Source organism: Salmo trutta, unplaced genomic scaffold (assembly GCF_901001165.1).
Source record: "Salmo trutta unplaced genomic scaffold, fSalTru1.1, whole genome shotgun sequence".
Taxonomy (NCBI): domain Eukaryota; kingdom Metazoa; phylum Chordata; class Actinopteri; order Salmoniformes; family Salmonidae; genus Salmo; species Salmo trutta.
Genome location: NW_021823258.1, coordinates 1558669 through 1579576, shown reverse-complemented (window position 1 = coordinate 1579576; position 20908 = coordinate 1558669). Strand labels below are relative to the sequence as shown.

The 20908-nt window shown below is 45.8% G+C and overlaps 1 protein-coding gene across 4 annotated transcripts in view; it reads left to right on the top strand.

Moving 5' to 3' along the window:
* The first annotated feature begins 253 nt into the window (after positions 1 to 253).
* The window catches only part of LOC115189951 (fibroblast growth factor receptor substrate 2), a 64011-nt gene continuing 43356 nt past the window's right edge, over positions 254 to 20908 (top strand). For all 4 annotated transcript variants that reach the window (XM_029748475.1, XM_029748474.1, XM_029748473.1 and 1 more), the window contains exon 1: positions 254 to 1552. The gene's annotated coding sequence lies outside the window, so the exon portion shown is untranslated. The remainder of the gene's footprint in view (positions 1553 to 20908) is intronic.

Sequence of the window (20908 nt, the reverse complement as noted above, 5' to 3'; positions counted from 1 at the left end):
GGCAGGGGCTTTTTGCATCAACATGTGCATAGCAGCATTAATAGTGTATTGTATTATTACATATTGAACAGCATTCCTTTATTCTGCATTTCACTTCAATTGTCATTGTAGTTTTTTTTTATGAAAACGAATTTCCTAGTAAAATCTAAATCTAATACATGGTGAATGCTGCAGGGAGTTTAGTAGATGTCCAACTCATTTCATTTCAGACTCTTGTCTTCAAAACACAGAATACCACTAGAGTTAGTTAGAGGGGACAACTGAACAGATTGTGTGGCCCTCAACCCACATCATCTCCACAGAGGTCTCTCACTCTCTTCCCCTCTCTGCCTTGATGAACGCACCATAACGTAACACTGAATTACAGTATTTCTCAGACATTGAAAAGGGAGAGCCATGTGATTACAGTGTTTGGTAAGTACACGAGAGGTATAATAGTAACTGATCTGGGACAGCTTGAAGCATCCATGTGACATCCCAAATGGTACCCTATTCCCTTTATAGTGCACTATTTCTGGGGCTCTTGGTCAAAAGTAGTGCTCCACATAGGGAATAGGATGTGATTTGGGACGACGCAGGCCAGTCCTGTAATCTCCCCATCTTCTCCATCATTGGTTCTATGGAGACCTAGTCATCTATTGTTAGGCTGACTTGTTAAATATGCACATATTCAACTGACCACAGGCACAAAAACTATACAAGGACTCTCTCTCTCTTTCACATACACAGGGAGATAAATCATTCCATGCATGCAGAGGCTGCCCTGGACTCTGATCCTACAAAGATCAGACATTAAATAAATAGACGCTGAGCTCTGGAAGGAATGCTTGTTTATATTCCAGCGTTTAGAAATATCCTCAAGCTTTATACTGGCATGCGCTCACTAAGGCCCACTTGTAATGTAGCCTACTGTCTGGGTCCTTTGTCAATTTGGTGCCGTTCTGGAAATCCCAGGCTCTGACTGACTATTCCCTGTCTACTAGAAGTTAGTTAGTTACTGCTTATAAGCGGAAGAGAATAGTACGGCTTTCAAAGAAGATAGAATACTTTTTTTGCAAGAAATAAACTTTGAAAAGGATTTGACTGCGACCCGACCCGGATGCAGTCTAGGGATACTGGCGTGTTCGGGACGAGATCGAGGCACTGCACTGCCTGAGCTCGGGGAGGGGAGCTGCCTGCTGGAGAGAGCTGCTGGGCGAGGGAGCGGTTTACTGCAACAAGACAGGGCGACAGCCAGAACAACTTCAGCACGCCTAACTAGTTACTAGGTATTTTCAAAACGGACAGAAAACAAGGTCGGAAGGCAGAGCGGGGGCTGTTTAGAACATTTGCTGGCTGATAAAGTGCCACATTGGTCACGTTCGTAAAGTGATTTTTTTGCGGGGCGACAGATCGGAGGAGGGACGGGAGAGTGAAGCACTTTGATGTGGGCTGCTGATGGTTGTAACAGTGAGGAGAAGGGATTTAAAAACTTTCCTAAACACAAAAACAAGGGATTCGTGGCAATATTTCCCGAAATACATCTCTGGTTTACCCACGAAGCTTTTCCTCTGTAAGTATTTCCTAAACTTGCATGCTATTTTGTATTCCTCGCCAACTAGCCCATCTATGTCTTTTGATTCCTGTTTGTTGAAATATCATTTGATTCCTGTTTGATTATCACGTAGAAGTGACTAGCTGGCTAATTATATTAGTTTGCAAGGTAGAGTAACTAACTATTATATAATATAAATGTAGCTTACTAGCGAATGTATTAGGTTTGCTCTTCTATGGGAAGATAAGAACGAGCATGTGTTATAATCGCTTATTTTTATGGCCCACAGTTGTATTTAATTTTATCCAGCTACTGTCCGCTAGCAGCTAAACCACAAGAACCAGAGAAACATTCCGCACAACACTACCAGTGGTTTCAATACAAGCATAGGAAACTGAATAGCTAAAATCATATTGCTATAACTAAATCAACCACAAAGTAGTCACCTTTTTTTATAGTGTTAGACTGATCGCATTACATGTTCTGTTTTCATACCAAATGACATCTATCTTGTTTTATTGATCCGCATAGCTACAGAGTTGAACAACGAGCACATCACACCTCTAAGTCAGCTAAGTGTCAGTCAATTGAAACGTAAGTTTGTAAAGAGTTTTGTTTGTTTGTAGTGACAGTTTGTTAGCTGTGGTTGTTAGTGGTCATGTTTTCCATGATGTCGTCAATGAGTTTAGTCCGTGTGAGTGGCTTACTTCTGTCGGGAGAACAACAACATCAGATTTCTAGGAAATGTGTTCATGCACTTTACTCAGATGATCCTAACACAAAGGTACGGATTTCTAACCAACTAAGACGTTACACCCTGGACCAGGCTATTCACTCTGTTTGTCAAGTTAAAGTACGTAATGACTGGTTCACTTTGGCACTCACTTAATATGTACGCCCCAGTCACTCCATTACCTGTCAATCATACCTGCTATTTACAACGCAGCCCTCAGAAAAAGGCAGTCAGAGTGGACTGATGTGGTAGGAAGGCAGTCAGAGTGGAAAAGGCAGTCAGAGTGGACTGATGTGGTAGGAAGGCAGTCAGAGTGGAAAAGGCAGTCAGAGTGGACTGATGTGGTAGGAAGGCAGTCAGAGTGGAAAAGGCAGTCAGAGTGGACTGATGTGGTAGGAAGGGCAGTATAGAAGCTGTTATGTTCTTGTCTGTCTGCCGTCACATCAGGACAGTGATAACAAGTCTGGTCTTAGCAATGTGTCAAACTGATCTATAGACAAAGAGAAGGCCAGGGGGTTGAATGGATTATTTCTCCTGTATGTCCTACTGAACTAGACTTTCATCTGCCATTGGTTGGTGAGGGTTGATGGTTAACTTTTCCAGCCAGGACAACATGTTAAATGTGAAGCATCGAGGTCATCAGTGCTTTTTTACCAGTCATTTTTAAATGACTTGGTCGGTGTTTGTCCTCTCTGTCATCTGAACTGTATGTCTGTGAGACAATGCTGGTTATTATTGCTCGTTATTCAAATCATTCAACTCCCTCTCTCCAATCCCGAGGGTCAGCTTGACATGGTGGTACGTGTTACTGAGTGCAACGCTTTGGGGGGGAAACTTTGTGCAGACAGATGGTTTAAACTAGCACAACACCCACTATAAACACTTTCAGCTCCAAATATGGGATGTGTCTGCTGTAGAATCCTACCCTCTTAAGTGTCAATCAGAAGCTCCAGCTTTTTCAAAGCATCTCTGATGCTCTCTCTTTCTTTACCCTTCTCTCTCTTTTATCTCCCTTTCTCCCTCTCCCTTTCTCTCCTTTTCTTTCTCTCTCTCTCTCCCTTTCTCTCCCTCTCTCTCTCTTCCCCCCTTTCTCTCTCTCTCTCTGTCTCTCTCTCTCTCTCTCTCCCCCCTCTCTCTCTCTCTCTCTCTCTCTCTCTCTCTCTCTCTCTCCTCCTGAGGGCGGACCATCTCGTCCCTACTGTTTGTCTAATGAGTCAACACTTCCTTTATGATGGGGCTAATTGTCCGTTAACAACATTTGACGTGCTTTCTGACGCCATCCACTGGCACTTAGTACTCCTACCCTCCAGATGCACAGCGCTTTGCTTCCTGCACAGCAGGGAAGTGAACACTGTACGCTATTGATTCCATTACCTGGAACTCCCAACACCTGTCACCCAGCTCTTTAATGGCATCATGGTTTTCCTCCTAACCACTTGACCTTACCAGGAAAGACTTGTCTGGATCCTAATTCTACTCTATTTAATAGTTAGTTCTTGTAAACTGTCTTTCTTATCCTCTTTCATGTAAACACTCACATGCTCTTCTCTGCATCATCCTCTGTCAGAATAATCTGACAACATAAAGCCTTTCCATCATGTACCCATGGAGGATGTGTTTCTGCATCATCCTCTGTCAGAATAATCTGACAACATAAAGCCTTTCCATCATGTACCCATGGAGGATGTGTTTCTGCATCATCCTCTGTCAGAATAATCTGACAACATAAAGCCTTTCCATCATGTACCCATGGAGGATGTGTTTCTGCATCATCCTCTGTCAGAATAATCTGACAACATAAAGCCTTTCCATCATGTACCCATGGAGGATGTGTTTCTGCATCATCCTCTGTCAGAATAATCTGACAACATAAAGCCTTTCCATCATGTACCCATGGAGGATGTGTTTCTGCATCATCCTCTGTCAGAATAATCTGACAACATAAAGCCCTTTCCATCATGTACCCATGGAGGATGTGTTTCTGCATCATTTCAGCCTGTTATTTCCCCCTAGTATTCATGTAAATGGCTGTGTGGTGGCGTGTTGCGGAGGTTCTCTCCCTGAGCAGCGTTAATGTTTAATGGGAGCGGTAAACGTGCGTCAGCAAGCGCCCTCCAGAGAGGGGAGTCCTTGGCTGACACACACACACACACACACACACACACACACACACACACACACACACACACACACACACACACACACACACACACACACACACACAGTAGGCTCTGCCTTTGCTGTGAAGACTCACTGTATTCTACCAATGGAACACCAACAGGAATAGAGTCTCTCTCTGCCACTCCATGATTTACCACTGGTAGTGGAAATGTCTGCTTGCTGTGTGGGGAATGGGAGCTCCGAGTAGGTAGTGGACATTGTGCTACATAGAGGAGACCTGGACAGTGTTATTAGGCCCGTTATAACCTCTTCAGGGTTTTTGTGTCTCCAACCGTTGTCTTTCGTCTGCACTTGTTTTGTCTTTATCAATGTTAGTTTTATAATGAAAATGAATCTAGCAACCTCCTGTCTGTCTCTCTCTCTGTCTGTCTCTCTGTCCTCCTGGTCTCTCTCTCTGTCTGTCTCTCTGTCCGCCTGTCTGTCTGTCCCCTCATCACTGTCTGTCCCAGACCGCCTGTCTGTCCCCCTCATCACTGTCTGTCTCCCTCATCACTGTCTGTCCCAGACCGCCTGTCTGTCTGTCTGTCCCCCTCATCACTGTCTGTCCCCTCATCACTGTCTGTCCCCCTCATCACTGTCTGTCTCCCTCATCACTGTCTGTCTCCCTCATCACTGTCTGTCTCCCTCATCACTGTCTGTCTCCCTCATCACTGTCTGTCTCCCTCATCACTGTCTGTCCCCCTCATCACTGTCTGTCCGCCTGTCTGTCTGTCCCCCTCATCACTGTCTGTCCCCCTCATCACTGTCTGTCCCCTCATCACTGTCTGTCCCAGACCGCCTGTCTGTCCCCCTCATCACTGTCTGTCTCCCTCATCACTGTCTGTCCCAGACCGCCTGTCTGTCTGTCCCCCTCATCACTGTCTGTCCCCCTCATCACTGTCTGTCTGTCCCCCTCATCACTGTCTGTCCGTCTGTCTGTCCCAGACCGTGTCTGTGTGATCTTAAGTAGTAAGAAGTGATATAGTAAAGAAATAGAAGTGAAGTCTGGTCAGCGTTGTGTTGGCTGAGTAAAGTAATGTTCCCTACACTTTTAAACACCCCATGCAGTCTTGGTAAAACAATATAGTTTTAATCATCACTGTATGTCTAATAAATCATTGTGTTTTTATTTTAATTAAAATAATGCCAAAATATATTTCTGTATTTCCCAGAGACTCCTTTGGTCCTTGAAATGCTCATTCTGATCATGTGGGTGTTAGGACACAACATTGAGCCCTGATTGGCTGATGGATGGTCTAGAGCAGAGATCATCAACTAGATTGAGCCGCGGGATGATTATTGTCTTGAGCGGATGGTCGGGGAACAATAATTACAAATAATTAGTAGACTGCAAATTGACCTCAAGAAGCCGAACAGATATAATATTTCAATGTAACATAATCATTTCAAACCTTGGTTACATTTTGTATACGATCACGTGTTTCTCTATGATGGGTGAGAATACCTGGGAACAGATGACCAAAATAAAAATCCCTTGGAGCTGACTTCCTGGTGTTTGGGGAACCAGTTGGGGAACCCTGGTCTAGAGGCCACCTCCTGACCCAGATGAACAGTCATTGGTCTATTATAATCAGATCTCATTGTGATGTCATGATATGGGCCAGAAGTTCCATGCCACCCGAACAGGATGAAATTCCAGCCATTTTCTTCCCACCACCTCTTACACATAAAGGGAATTCAGTGTTATTTAGACCTCATAGTGTGGAAATATCATCAACCTTAAAGGGGCAGTGCTGTTAAAAAATAACGTTTTTAATAGCACCGCCCCTTTTAAGACATTTTTCCACCAATGGTTTACGTGGATTTACCCTCCACCACACCGTTGGTGGTGAGGATGACGGCCCTCCACCACACCGCTGGTGGTGAGGATGACGGCCCTCCACTACACCGCTGGTGGTGAGGATGACGGCCCTCCATCACACCGCTGGTGGTGAGGATGACGGCCCTCCACCACACCGCTGGTGGTGAGGATGACGGCCCTCCACCACACCGCTGGTGGTGAGGATGACGGCCCTCCACCACACCGCTGGTGGTGAGGATGACAGGACTCTGGGTCCTGATGCTGGTGGTGAGGATGACAGGACTCTGGGTCCTGATGCTGGTGGTGAGGATGACAGGACTCTGGGTCCTGATGCTGGTGGTGAGGATGACAGGACTCTGGGTCCTGATGCTGGTGGTGAGGATGACAGGACTCTGGTTTCTGATGCTGGTGGTGAGGATGATGGCCCTCCACCACACCGCTGGTGGTGAGGATGACAGGACTCTGGTTCCTGATGCTGGTGGTGAGGATGACAGGACTCTGGGTCCTGATGCTGGTGGTGAGGATGACAGGACTCTGGTTTCTGATGCTGGTGGTGAGGATGACGGCCCTCCACTACACTGCTGGTGGTGAGGATGACAGGACTCTGGTTCCTGATGCTGGTGGTGAGGATGACAGGACTCTGGGTCCTGATGATGGTGGTGAGGATGACAGGACTCTGGGTCCTGATGCTGGTGGTGAGGATGACAGGACTCTGGTTTCTGATGCTGGTGGTGAGGATGACGGCCCTCCACTACACTGCTGGTGGTGAGGATGACAGGACTCTGGGTCCTGATGCTGGTGGTGAGGATGACAGGACTCTGGTTTCTGATGCCGGTGGTGAGGATGACAGGACTCTGGTTTCTGATGCCGGTGGTGAGGATGACAGGACTCTGGGTCCTGATGCCGGTGGTGAGGATGACAGGACTCTGGTTCCTGATGCTGGTGGTGAGGATGACAGGACTCTGGTTCCTGATGCTGGTGGTGAGGATGACAGGACTCTGGGTCCTGATGCTGGTGTATACATGACATGACAGGCGGATTGTGTAATGCCTGATAGCTGTCTACAAAGTCTTGATCTGTTACACACACACACACACACACACACACACACACACACACACACACACACACACACACACACACACACACTATAGATAAGGAAGGAGATGTTAAATGCCTAACTCTCCACCACAGATTGTCCAGAGTGCTGGTGTGGAGCTGTGTCATTTACCCTGGTTACATGTAGATCTAACCTGACCCCACCTGCAGACACTCTAGAGCAGTGGTTCTTAACCTGGGTTCGATCGAACTCCAGGGGTTCGGTGAGTCAGTCTCAGGGGTTCGGCCGAGGTCAAGACACACACCCGACTCATATGATTCGTGATGACACGCCCTGCTTGGCCATCATTGGCTGCAGGTGATCACGCAACATCGCTTGGCCTATCTGTGCTGCAGGGAATTTGGCGCGCTCAGTAGTCGAATTGTGACTGTCGTGATGGTACGTCGTGTGATTTCTTTCTTAATATTTTAATCCCTTCATACTAACTATGTCGAGCAAAAAAAGAAAGTGGTCGGACGAATATGTACAATATGGATTCACATGTATAACGGAACGTGATGAGAGTCAGCGTCCTAACTGCATGATTTGCAATGCCAAGTTGAGCAATTCTAGTCTAGCACCGGCAAAACTAAGAGAACACTTCCTTAAGCTGCATGGAGATGGACAATACAAGAACACAACACTCGCTGAATTCAAGGTGAAGAGAGCCAGATTCGATGAAAAGGCTACTCTGCCTGTTCTCGGCTTTGTACCCATCAACAAACTGATCCTCACAGCATCGTACGAAGTTGCTTACCTGATCGCAAAGCAGGGCAAACCACACACCATTGGTGAAACACTCATAAAACCAGCTGTGTTGAAGATGGCGAATATCATGCTGGGAAAAGCAGCTGAAGTTAAGTTATCCCAAATTCCTCTTTCAAATGACACCATTAGCGACAGAATAGAGGACATGAGCAAAGACATCTTGGCTCAAGTAGTTGCAGATCTGATTTCAAGTCCGGCAAAATTCAGCCTTCAACTCGACGAGACCACAGACGTTTCCAATCTAAGCCAGTTTGCTGTATTTGTGCGCTATGTGAAAAACGACGTGATAAAGGAAGATTTTTTATTTTGTAAGCCTCTTACGACAACAACTAAGGCAGCCGATGTGAAGAAACTTGTGGATGACTTCTTCAAAGACAACAATCTTTCGTGGGATATGGTTTCTGCAGTTTGTTCGGACGGAGCTCCAGTCATGCTGGGAAGAAAGTCTGGTTTTGGTGCGCTAGTGAAAGCCGATGCACCACACATCATTGTTACGCATTGTATTCTGCACAGGCATGCGTTGGCAACAAAAACCTTGCCTCCAAAACTGGCAGAAGTATTAAAAATTGTAGTGGAATGCGTGAACTATGTGCGAAATAGTGCTCTGAGGCACCGCATCTTCAGTGAGCTGTGTAAAGAAATGGGCTCTGAATTCGAGCTACTTCTGTACCATTCTAACGTTCGGTGGTTATCCCGGGGACAGGTGCTGAATCGTGTTTTTGCCGTGCGTGTGGAATTAGCCCTGTTTTTGCAAGAGCACCAACATCGTCATGCAGATTGCTTAAAAAATTCTGAGTTCATTCTCATTTTGGCGTACATGGCTGATATCTTCGCAGCTCTCAATCATCTCAATCAAGAGATGCAGGGCGGTGGAGTCAACATCATCGAAGCGGAAGAAAACCTGAAGGCTTTTCAAAAAAAGCTACCGTTATGGAAACGACGAACAGAGAACGATAACTTCGCAAACTTTCCCCTGCTGGACGACTGTGTAAGTAAGATCGAAGATGTATCTGGAATCGGAGACATTTCTGTACCCGCGGAATTGAAGCAAGCAATTGCCACGCACTTAGATGAGCTTGCAAAGTCTCTCGACGGATACTTCCCTACAAGAGAGTCATATCCAGCATGGGTGAGACAGCCGTTCACGTTTAGTGTTGAGACAACAGATGTCAATGATGAATACCTCGATGAAATCATTGAAATTCAGCAGAGCCAGGTTCAACAGCAACTCTTCAGAACAACAACGCTCTCAACGTTTTGGTGTCAACAAATGGTAACGTACCCTGTTATTGCTAAGAAAGCTCTGGAGATTTTCATACCGTTTGTTACAACATATCTTTTCGAGCAATCCTTTTCGAGGATGCTGGACATAAAAACGAAGAAAAGGAACAGACTTTGTTGCGAAAATGACATGAGAGTGACACTTGCCAAGGTGAAGCCGCGCATTTCTGAACTGGTCTCTGAAAGGCAACAGCAGAAGTCACACTGATTTGCAGTAAATATTCATTATTATGTTTTTGTTTTTGTGTGAAAATCATGTTTTAATGGTTTTGTTCTTTGAACACTGATGTTGATGCGCAGTTCATTTTGTGCACCAGTAAAATATATACCTATGTTTTGAATTTTATTTTTCCAGTTAAGAAGGGTTCGGTGAATGCGCATATGAAACTGGTGGGGGTCAGTACCTCCAACATGGTTAAGAACCACTGCTCTAGAGGTAAACACAGGCCCTGGTTACATGTAGATCTAACCTGACCCCACCTGCAGACACTCTAGAGGTAAACACAGGCCCTGGTTACTGTGAGGGAACATCTGCTCCCACATGGGATCATGTAATTTTATTTATTTATTTTATTTCACCTTTATTTAACCAGGTAGGCAAGTTGAGAACAAGTTCTCATTTACAATTGTGACCTGGCCAAGATAAAGCAAAGCAGTTCGACAACATACAAAAACACAGAGTTACACATGGAGTAAAACAACATACAATCAATGATGCAGTAGAAAAAAATAAGACTATATACAATGTGAGCAAATGATGTGAGATAATGGAGGTAAAGGCAAAAAAATGCCATGGTGGCAAAGTAAATAAAGTATAGCAAGAAAAACACTGGAATGGTAGATTTGTAGTTTGAAGAAAGTTAAAAGTTCAAATATAAATAATATGGTGCAAAGGAGCAAAATAAATAAAATAAATAAATACAGTAGGGGAAAAGGTAGTAGTTTGGGCTCAATTAAAGATGGGCTATGTACAGGTGCAGAGATCTGTGAGCTGCTCTGACAGCTGGTGCTTAAAGCTAGTGAGGGAGATAAGTGTTTCCAGTTTTAGAGATTTTTGTAGTTCGTTCCAATCATTGGCAGCTGAGAACTGGAAGGAGAGACGACCAAAGGAGGAGTTGGCTTTAGGGGTGACCAGAGAGATATACCTGCTGGAGCGCGTGCTACAGGTGGGTGCTGCTATGGTGACCAGTGAGCGGAGATAAGGGGGGACTTTACCTAGCAGGGTCTTGTAGATGACCTGGAGCCAATGTGTTTGGCGACGATGATGAAGTGAAGGCCAGCCAACGAGAGCATACAGGTCGCAGTGGTGGGTTGTATATGGGGCTTTGGTGACAAAACGGATGGCACTGTGATAGACTGCATCCAGCAATAAAGCGGATGTGTTACAGTCCCAACATTTAGACAGGGGACAGTCTTGTCCAGCTCCTGGTATCAATTTACATCAGATCAACTCCACTCACTGCTATGCACACTAGGTTAGCGTCCCCAAATTCAACCCTTTTCCCTATATAGTGCACTACTGTTGACCAGAGCCCTATTCCCTATATAGTGCACTACTTTAGACCAGAGCCCTATTCCCTATATAGTGCACTACTGTTGACCAGAGCCCTATTCCCTATATAGTGCACTACTTTAGACCAGAGCCCTATTCCCTATATAGTGCAATACTTTAGACCAAAACCCTATTCCCTATATAGTGCACTACTGTTGACCAGAGCCCTATTCCCTATATAGTGCACTACTGTTGACCAGAGTCCTATGTGTCCTATATAAGGATTGTGAATAGGGTTCCATTTGGGGACACAACCTGTGCCTCTGGTCTCCTGTGTCGGTCTGCCCTGCCTGACTTCTGTCTGATAGATATGAACAGTGTAGACCCAGACACACTGCAGCTTGAACGATCTGAGTCGCTCTGGGCTCGCTGCTCTCAAACAACCAGGAAATGGCTCCAGTTTTAAAGACTAAACAAATTACAGCAAATAGTATGAATTTGCCCCCTCTTCTCCTGCCCCCTGCTTTTTCCTCTTCTCCCTTTCTGCAGATGCTTCCCTGGTGAGAGAATCTGGGTGAATATATGGGTCTCAGTTTCAGCCGAGGGAGAGGATGTTTTTTTCCTCTGGGGGAGACGGAGCGTCTCACTCTTACACACACACACACACACCACATTGTCACGAATGTGCCAGACAGGAAAGCATCCTCCCGACACTTTTCTATCATCAAACGGTGTAGTGTGTGTGTTGTGTGTAGTGTGTGTGTAGTGTGTGTGTAGTGTGTGTGTGTAGTGTGTGTGTAGTGTAGTTGTGTGTAGTGTGTAGTGTGTAGTGTGTGTGTAGTGTAGTGTAGTGTGTGTAGTGTGTAGTGTAGTGTGTGTGTGTGTGTGGTCTCTCTGGTAGAATATGCTGTTGGTAGCAGCTAGAACCACCATGACCAAATGAATCCTGGTTTCTTTCTTGGGTGTTTTCCATGTCATTTTCACTCCATCTTTTTATATAACTAACAATTAACTAACTGAAAGGTCATGTTGCTCAAATCAAACCCCAGTTCAGACTACTACCTCAAGTCATGAATGCCCCTGCATGCATTTCCCATTTCCGTATCGTTCATGCATTTTCCCATTTCCATATCGTTCACATGCATTTTTTCATATCCTTCATGCTTTTTCCCCATTTCCATATGGTGCAAAAAGTGACACTTGTTTCTCTCTCTCATCCAACAGCGTAGTCAAACCCTCTGTATAGAATGATCAAATAGCCAGAGATTTAACCCCTTTGTAGGATGATTAAATAGCTAGATATTTTATTTGAGATTCTTCCCTGAAGGTTAACAGAGATGTCAGGCCACGACTGACTGACTGACACAGGGCTTTGATCCTGCCTGGGGTATTTCAGAAAGGAAAGCGGCTGGCCCTTGACGGGACCTCTGAGCATAATACTAGGTCTCTCTAGAGACTGGTAAACCAGGGAGGGGTTAGAGAGGGGGGGGGACTGTGAGAGAGGAGGTACAGAGAGAGGGGATATTAGAGGGAAGATCGGAGGGGTTAGAGAGAGAGAGCGAGAGAGAGAGGAGGAGGAGAACGTAGCTGTACTCCACAGCGGGCCTCATAGTAAGAGGACATTCACGTTGAAACCAATGTTATACTAACCCACTCCACCACCACTGGTGTGTTGGAATGCCTGTGCTGCCGCTTGCTACAAAGTTCATCCCAAATGGCAGCCTATTCCCTATGGGCTCTGGTCAAACGTAGTGCACTATACAAGGAATAGGGTGCCATTTGGGATGTAATCCAAATGTCATAAATTGGACAGGGCCCAGAAGCTGGGTCTGGGAGAGAGAATGTGTTCTTTTATGTCCTGAGTGATATTGTGCTTTCAAGAGGAGGGGAAAGATGACGGATAAGTGAGACTATTTATACTGAACAAAAATATAAACACAACATGTAAAGTGTTGGTTTCATGAGATTAAATAAAAGTTTCCAGAAATGTTCCATACGCACAAAAAAACATATTTCTTTCAAATGTTTTGCACAAATGTGTTTACATCCCTGTCAGTAAGCATTTCTACTTTGCCAATATCATCCATCCACCTGACAGGTGTGGCATATCAATAATCGGATTAAACAGCATGATCATTACACATGTGCACCTTGTGCCGGGAACAATAAAAGGCCACTTAAACACAATGCCACAGATGTGTCAAGTTTTGAGGGAGCATGCAATTGTAATGCTGACTGCGGTAATGTCCAACTGAGCTGTTGCCAGAGAATTGAATGTTAATTTTCTCTACCATAAGCCGCCTGCAACGTCTTTTTAGAGAATTTGGCAGTACGTCCCACCAGCCTCACAACCGTAGACCACGTGTAACCACGCCAGCCCAGGACCTCCACATCTGGCTTCTTCACCTGCGGGATCGTCTGAGACCAGCCACCCAGACAGCTGATGAAACTGTGGGTTTGCACAACCAAAGAATTTCTGCACAAACTGTCAGAAACCGTCTCAGGGAAGCTGATCTGCGTGCTCGTCATCCTCACCAGGGTCTTGGCCTGACTACAGTTGGGTGTCGTAACGGACTTCCGTGGCACGCTGGAGAAGTGTGCTCTTCACAGATGAATCCCGGTTTCAACCCGGCAGACGGCGTGTGTGGTGTGGACGAGTGGTTTGCTGATGTCAACGTAGTAAACAGTGGCCCCATGGTGACTGTGGGGCACTTTTTTTTTAAAGTTACACTATATATACAAAAGTATATGGACACCCCTTCAAATTAGTGGATTCGGCTATTTCAGCCACACCCGTTGCTGATAGGTGTATAAAATTGAGGATACAGCCATGCAATCTCCATAGACAAACATTGGCAGTAGAATGGACTTACTGAAAAGCTCAGTGACTTTCAACTTAGCACTGTCGTAACAAGTCAGTTCATCAAATTGCTGTCTTGTTAGAGCTGCCCAGGAGCGAGCAACAATGGCTCAGCCGTGAAGTGGTAGGTCACACAAGCTCACAGAATGGGACGGCTGAGTGCTGAAGTCCATAGCGCGTAAAAAAAAAGTCTCCTTGGTTGCATCATTCTCTACCGAGTTCCAAACTGCCTCTGGAAGCAACATCAGCACAAGAACTGTTGGTCAGGAGCTGTTCGTCGGGAACTTCATGAAATAGGTTTTCATGGCTGAGCAGCCTCACACAAGCCTAAGATCACCATGTGCAATGCCAAGTGTCGGCTGGTGTGGTGTAAAGCTCGCCGCCATTGGAATCTGGGCTTTGTGGATGTCAGGAGAACGCTACATGCTCCAATGTATACTGCCAACTGTAAAGTTTGGTGGAGGAGGAATAATGGTCTGGGGCTGTTTTTCATGGTTCAGGCTAGGCCCCTTAGTTCCAGTGAAGTGAAATCTTAACGCTACAGCATACAATGACATTCTAGAAGATTCTGTGCTTCCAACTTTGTGGCAACAGTTTGGGGAAGACCCTTTCCTGTTTCAGCATGACAATGCCCCCGTGCACAAAGCGAGATCCATACAGAAATTGTTTGTCGAGATCGGTGTGGAAGAACTTGACTGACCTGCACAGAGCCCTGACCTCAACCCCATCGAACACCTTTGGGATGATTTGGAATGCTGACTGCAAGCCAGGCCTTATCGCCCAACATCAGTGTCCGACCTCACTAATGCTCTTGTGGCTGAATGGAAGCAAGTCCCCGCAGCAATGTTGCAACATCTAGTGGAAAGCCTTAACAGAAGAGTGGAGGCTGTTATAGCAGCAAAGGGGGACCAACTCCATATTAATGCCCATGATTTTGGAATGAGGTGTTTGATGAGCAGGTGTCCACATACTTTTGGTCATGTATTGTATCTGTGACCAACAGAAGCATATCTGTATTCCCAGTCATGTGAAATCCATAGATTAGGACATAATTATATATTTTTTCCTTATATGAAGTGTAACTCAGTAAAGTGTTTGAAATTGTTGCATGTTGCGTTTTTATATTTTTGTTCAGTATAATATGGGGGCTTTTTGAAACAGTTTGTTATTGTCAGAGTCCTCTCTCTCCCTCTCTCTCTTTCTCTCTCTCTCTCTCTCTCTCTCTGTCTCTCTGTCTCTCTGTCTCTCTCTCTCTCTCTCTGCTGAATGAAAATAGTATCTCGGACTGGGAGAAACTTGCTGACTCTCAACTGGCAATTACATAGGACATTTCTCAATGGCCAGAAAGACTGACGGCTTGTATTCTTGACCTTGATAAATGTTTTTACAGGGGAAGGATGGACATATGTACCTCAAATACCTCGAACCCTGCACATCGACTTGGTTCTGGTACCCCATGTGTATTGCCACGTTGTCTTAACTCATTGAGTACACTGAGTGTACAAAACATTAAGAACACCTTCCTAATATTGCCCCCCTTTTCCCCCTCAGAACAGCTTCAGCTCGTCAGGTCATGGACTCTACAAGGTGTCTAAAGCGTTCCACAGGGATGCTGGCCCATGTTGACTCCAGTGTTTCCTACAGTTGTGTCAAGTTGTCTGGATGTCTTTTGGGTGGTGGACCATTCTTGACTCATTTTCTCACGTGTTTTTAGCTCCCTCTTTTTTTACATAAACATTTAGTTAGAACTGAATTAGCTCACAGTCCAGAGACGGACTGACATCCCCCCCCCCCCCCCCCCCCCCCCATTGCAGATACAGTAAAAAGTTTATACATGAGATGTGACTAAGAGTCTGCACCCTGAATGGCACCCTATTCCCTTTCCCATAGGGCTCTGGTTAAAAGTAGTGCACTATATAGGAAATAGGGTTCCGTTTGGGACGCAGACCCAGCGACCTATTTCAGGTCTTAGCCAATAGACGTTTAGAGGAATAGCACTCACAGCAGATTCCTATGAGCAGAGGCGTTCTTCTGTGTAAGCAAGAGAATGAACTAACGCTTTCACATTCCCCACCGCACCACGCTACATTCTTACAGACAAAGAGCAAAAGTTGTTTCTGAGCCTCTCTCTCTCTCTATCGCTCTGTATGTCTCTCGCTCTCTCGCTCTGTATGTCTCTCTCTGTATCGCTCTGTATGGCTCTCTCTCTCGCTCTCTCTCTCTATCGCTCTGTCTGTCTCTCTCTCTCGCTCTCTCTATCGCTCTGTCTGTCTCTCTCTCTATCGCTCTGTCTGTCTGTCTCTCTCTCTATCGCTCTGTCTGTCTGTCTCTCTCTCTATCGCTCTGTCTGTCTGTCTCTCTCTCTATCGCTCTGTCTGTCTGTCTCTCTCTCTATCGCTCTGTCTGTCTGTCTCTCTCTCTATCGCTCTGTCTCTCTCTATCGCTCTGTCTCTCTCTATCGCTCTGTGTCTCTCTCTATCGCTCTGTCTCTCTCTATCGCTCTGTCTCTCTCTATCGCTCTGTCTCTCTCTCTCTCTATCGCTCTGTCTCTCTATCGCTCTCTCTCTCTATCGCTCTGTCTGTCTCTCTCTCTCTCTCTCTCTCTCTCTCTCTCTCTCTCTCTCTCTCTCTCTCTCTCCTTTAAGTTAATATACTGTAGAAGAAGCTGCAGTGACCTGCCGTTTCTGGCCTCCCAAAAAACAAACAAGTATTCCGGGGCAGCGGTAAACAAGCTCAAACTAGAGGCTGAATCACTGCTGGTGAGTCAGACAGTCAGTAGCTTTTCGATGCCTCCCTGTGTGACTGAGGTGGTGGGAGTACAGGGCCTACATGGTGCTTAGAGGACCACCAAGACCCCCAAGGGGACACCGTACAGGTGTTTTCAAACCTCGGTGACCCCCACCGTTCCTTGTATTGGAACTATTCCAGAGTTAGTGCACCTGATTCAACTTGTCAACTATACTGAACAGAAATATAAACTCAACATGAAACAATGACATTTTTTTATATTGAGTTACAGTTCATAATAAGGAAATCAGTCAATTGAAATAAATCCATTAGGCCCTAATCTATGGATTTCACATGACTGGGAATACAGATATTCATTTGTTGATAGAGCAGGAAATCAGTCAGTATCTGGTGTGACCACCATTTTGCTTCATGCAGCGCAGCACATCTCAGGCTGTTGATTGATGAGGTTGTTAATTGTGGCCTGTGGAATGTTGTCCCACTCCTCTTCAATGGCTGTACGAAGTTGCTGGATATTGTGGCGGGAGCTGGTACACGCTGTCATACACATTGATCCAGAGCATCCCAAACAGGCTCAATGGGTAACATGTCTTCCAGGAGTTGTGTACAGATCCTTGCGACATGGGGCCGTGCATTATCACGCTGAAACATGAGGTGATGGTGGCTGATGAATGGCACGACAATGGGCATCAGGATCTCGTCACGATATCTCTGTGCATTCAAATCGCCATAGATTAAAATGCAATTGTGTTCGTTGTCCGTAGCTTATGCCTGCCCATACCATAACCCCCCCGCCACCTTGGGTCACTCAGCAAACCGCTCGCCCACACAAAGCCACACATGTGGTCTGCGGTTGTGAGGCCGGTTGGACGTACTGCCAAATTCTCTAAAACAATGGTAGAGGCGGCTTATGATAGAGAAATGAACATTCCATTCTCTGGCAACAGCTCTGGTGGACATTCCTGCAGTCAGCATGCCACTGCACACTCCCTCAACTTGAGACATCTGTGGCGTTGTGTTGTGACAAAACTGCGCATTTTAGTGGCCTTTAATTTCTTTTAAGGTGCACCTGTTTTTAATCAGCTTCTTGATATGCTGCACCTGTCAGGTGGACGGATTCTCTTGGCAAAGAAGAAATGCTCACTAACAGAAACAGATTTGTGCCCACATTTTTTTCATTTTTTTCTTCAGCTCATGAAACACAGAACCAACACTTTACATGTTGTGTTTTTGTTCAGTATCATCATCAAGCCCTTGATTAGTTGAATCAGGTAAGCTAGTTCAGAGCTACAACAAAACGTTAAAATGTCTGGGTGTCCCTTAAGTGAAAGGAATTAACCCTGGGTGAAAGAAAGAAGCTTCAGCCTAGTGAACAAGCTTTTAGAAATTGTTGTGATTTCCAGACGTCTCCAGAAATAGCCTAGTCCCCACCACAAAGTATGTTAAATGAACCCAATATAAATACCCCCTAGTCTGTCAAATCATTCACACTGCTGAGGCAAGTAGTGACAATTTTAGGAACTAACTTGAAATTCACCCCATTTTGTGTTATTGCTGTGTAATTACTTAATGTGTTTTTTAAATCCCACACCATGTTGACTGACTCAGTTTGTGTTCCAAATGGCGCCGTATTCCCTATGTGGTGCCCTACTATCTCTGGTTTAAAGTAGTGCACTGTATAGGGAATAGGGTGCCATTTGGAACACATTCTCTCTCTCTGCCGGCGTGGTCTAGGCCTATACCCTATCAGGAATGTGCTGCTGTGTAGTAACTTGTTAGGATGTCCATGTGGTAACTACTTTATCTTTATCAGTAAACAGCAAGTCACCTCCTCGTCGTTCTTCTTCACATCTCAGAACAGCACTCATTTCCAGGAGGAGGGAGGACTGCTGTGGAGTTTCTATATTAGATGGAGGCTGGTGATGTCTGTCCCTGACTGCCCTGGGTGTCCTGGTCTAAAGTAGTGCACTATAAAGGGAATATGGTGCTATTTGGGATGCGTGGTAGGTACTGTCTGGGAGGGATGTTGAAATGTCTTTTTAAAGCACCATGGCTGACTTAATGAAGATCATTAATAATTGACATGAAGCATGCCTGGACACGGAAACAAAGACGAGCCCAGTCAGTCTTTCTGGCATTACTATGGTCTGTCTGTCTGTCTGTCTGTCTGTCTGTCTGTCTGTCTGTCTGTCTGTCTGTCTGTCTGTCTGTCTGTCTGTCTGTCTGTCTGTCTGTCTCTGTCTGTCTGTCTCTGTCTGTCTGTCTGTCTGTCCTGTCTGTCTCTGTCTGTCTGTCTCTGTCTGTCTGTCTCTGTCTGTCTGTCTCTGTCTGTCTGTCTGTCTGTCTGTCTGTCTGTCTGTCTGTCTGTCTGTCTGTCTGTCTGTCGGTCGTCCGGTCCGAACGGTGGTGTTAGAGCTGAGCCAGGTCAGGAGAAACCACAGCAGCTAGAGGACCTGACTGGGGTGGGGTACACACTTGTGCTGTGTGTGTGTTTCTGTGGGTATGGTACTGCCTGCAGGTTACCTGTACTGTTCCTCACACTAGCCAGTGTGACAAAGCTGAGGACTCTCCCTCCGCTTTCCTCTCGTTTGTCAATCTATTGCTAATGAGAAGCGTGTTATCTCCAGAAACCGGTTTCTCTCTCTCTCTCTCTCTCTCTCTCTCTCTCTCTCTCTCTCTCTCTCTCTCCCTTCGCCCACACAGTAGCGTTCTCTCTCTCCAACCCTCCCCTGGAGCGCCGTGGAAAAATGTGTCTTTGATAAGAGAGAGAGAGCTCTTGGAAAACCACGTCTGCCCACCTGATTGATCTGTCTCTCTAAACCTCTAAGGTGTGATGTGTGTGAGGATATAGCTGTCAGATACAGAACAAGCTGTCTCTCAGAGAAAGAGGCCGAAACCTCAGACCAGAGCAGAGGAACATTCAGAATGATGCATTCGCTGTTCAACCCTGAGAGGCCCAAACAACCTCCAGACTCCACTGTTTCACTGTACGTTTCCCCTGTCTTGTCTCTCTGTCTCAGTCTCTCTCTGTTCATCTGGTTTTGTCTAGAGAAACTGAGAAACAGAGTAGTATCTGGAGGACCAAGAGACTGAGAAACGGTAGTATCTGGAGGACCGAGAGAGAGACTGAGAAACAGAGTAGTATCTGGAGGACCGAGAGAGAGACTGAGAAACAGAGTAGTATCTGGAGGACCGAGAGAGAGACTGAGAAACAGAGTAGTATCTGGAGGACCGAGAGAGAGACTGAGAAACAGTAGTATCTGGAGGACCGAGAGAGAGACTGAGAAACAGTAGTATCTGGAGGACCGAGAGAGAGACTGAGAAACAGAGTAGTATCTGGAGGACCGAGAGAGAGACTGAGAAACAGAGTAGTATCTGGAGGACCGAGAGAGAGACTGAGAAACAGAGTAGTATCTGGAGGACCGAGAGAGAGACTGAGAAACAGTAGTATCTGGAGGACCGAGAGAGAGACAGAGAAACAGTATCTGGAGGACCGAGAGAGAGACTGAGAAACAGAGTAGTATCTGGAGGACCGAGAGAGAGACTGAGAAACAGTAGTATCTGGAGGACTGAAAGAGAAACAGAGTAGTATCTGGAGGGCTGAGAGAGAAACAGAGTAGTATCTGGAGGACTGAGAGAGAAACAGAGTAGTATCTGGAGGACCGAGAGAGAGACTGAGAAACAGAGTAGTATCTGGAGGACCGAGAGAGAGACTGAGAAACAGTAGTATCTGGAGGACCGAGAGAGACTGAGAAACAGTAGTATCTGGAGGACCGAGAGAGACTGAGAAACAGAGTAGTATCTGGAGGACCGAGAGAGAGACTGAGAAACAGAGTAGTATCTGGAGGACCGAGAGAGAGACTGAGAAACAGAGTAGTATCTGGAGGACTGAGAGAGAAACAGTAGTATCTGGAGGACTGAGAGAGAAACAGAGTAGTATCTGGAGGACTGATAGAGAAACAGAGGAAGTGTCTGGAGGACTGAGAGAGAAACAGAGTAGTATCTGGAGGACTGAGAGAGAAACAGTAGTATCTGGAGGACTGATAGAGAAACAGTAGTATCTGGAGGACTGATAGAGAAACAGTAGTATCTGGAGGACTGAGAGAGAAACAGTAGTATCTGGAGGACTGAGAGAGAAACAGAGGAAGTGTCTGGAGGACTGAGAGAGAAACAGTAGTATCTGGAGGACTGAGAGAGAAACAGAGTAGTATCTGGAGGACTGAGAGAGAAACAGTAGTATCTGGAGGACTGAGAGAGAAACAGAGTAGTATCTGGAGGACTGAGAGAGAAACAGAGTAGTATCTGGAGGACTGATAGAGAAACAGAGGAAGTGTCTGGAGGACTGAGAGAGAAACAGAGTAGTATCTGGAGGACTGATAGAGAAACAGAGTAGTATCTGGAGGACTGAGAG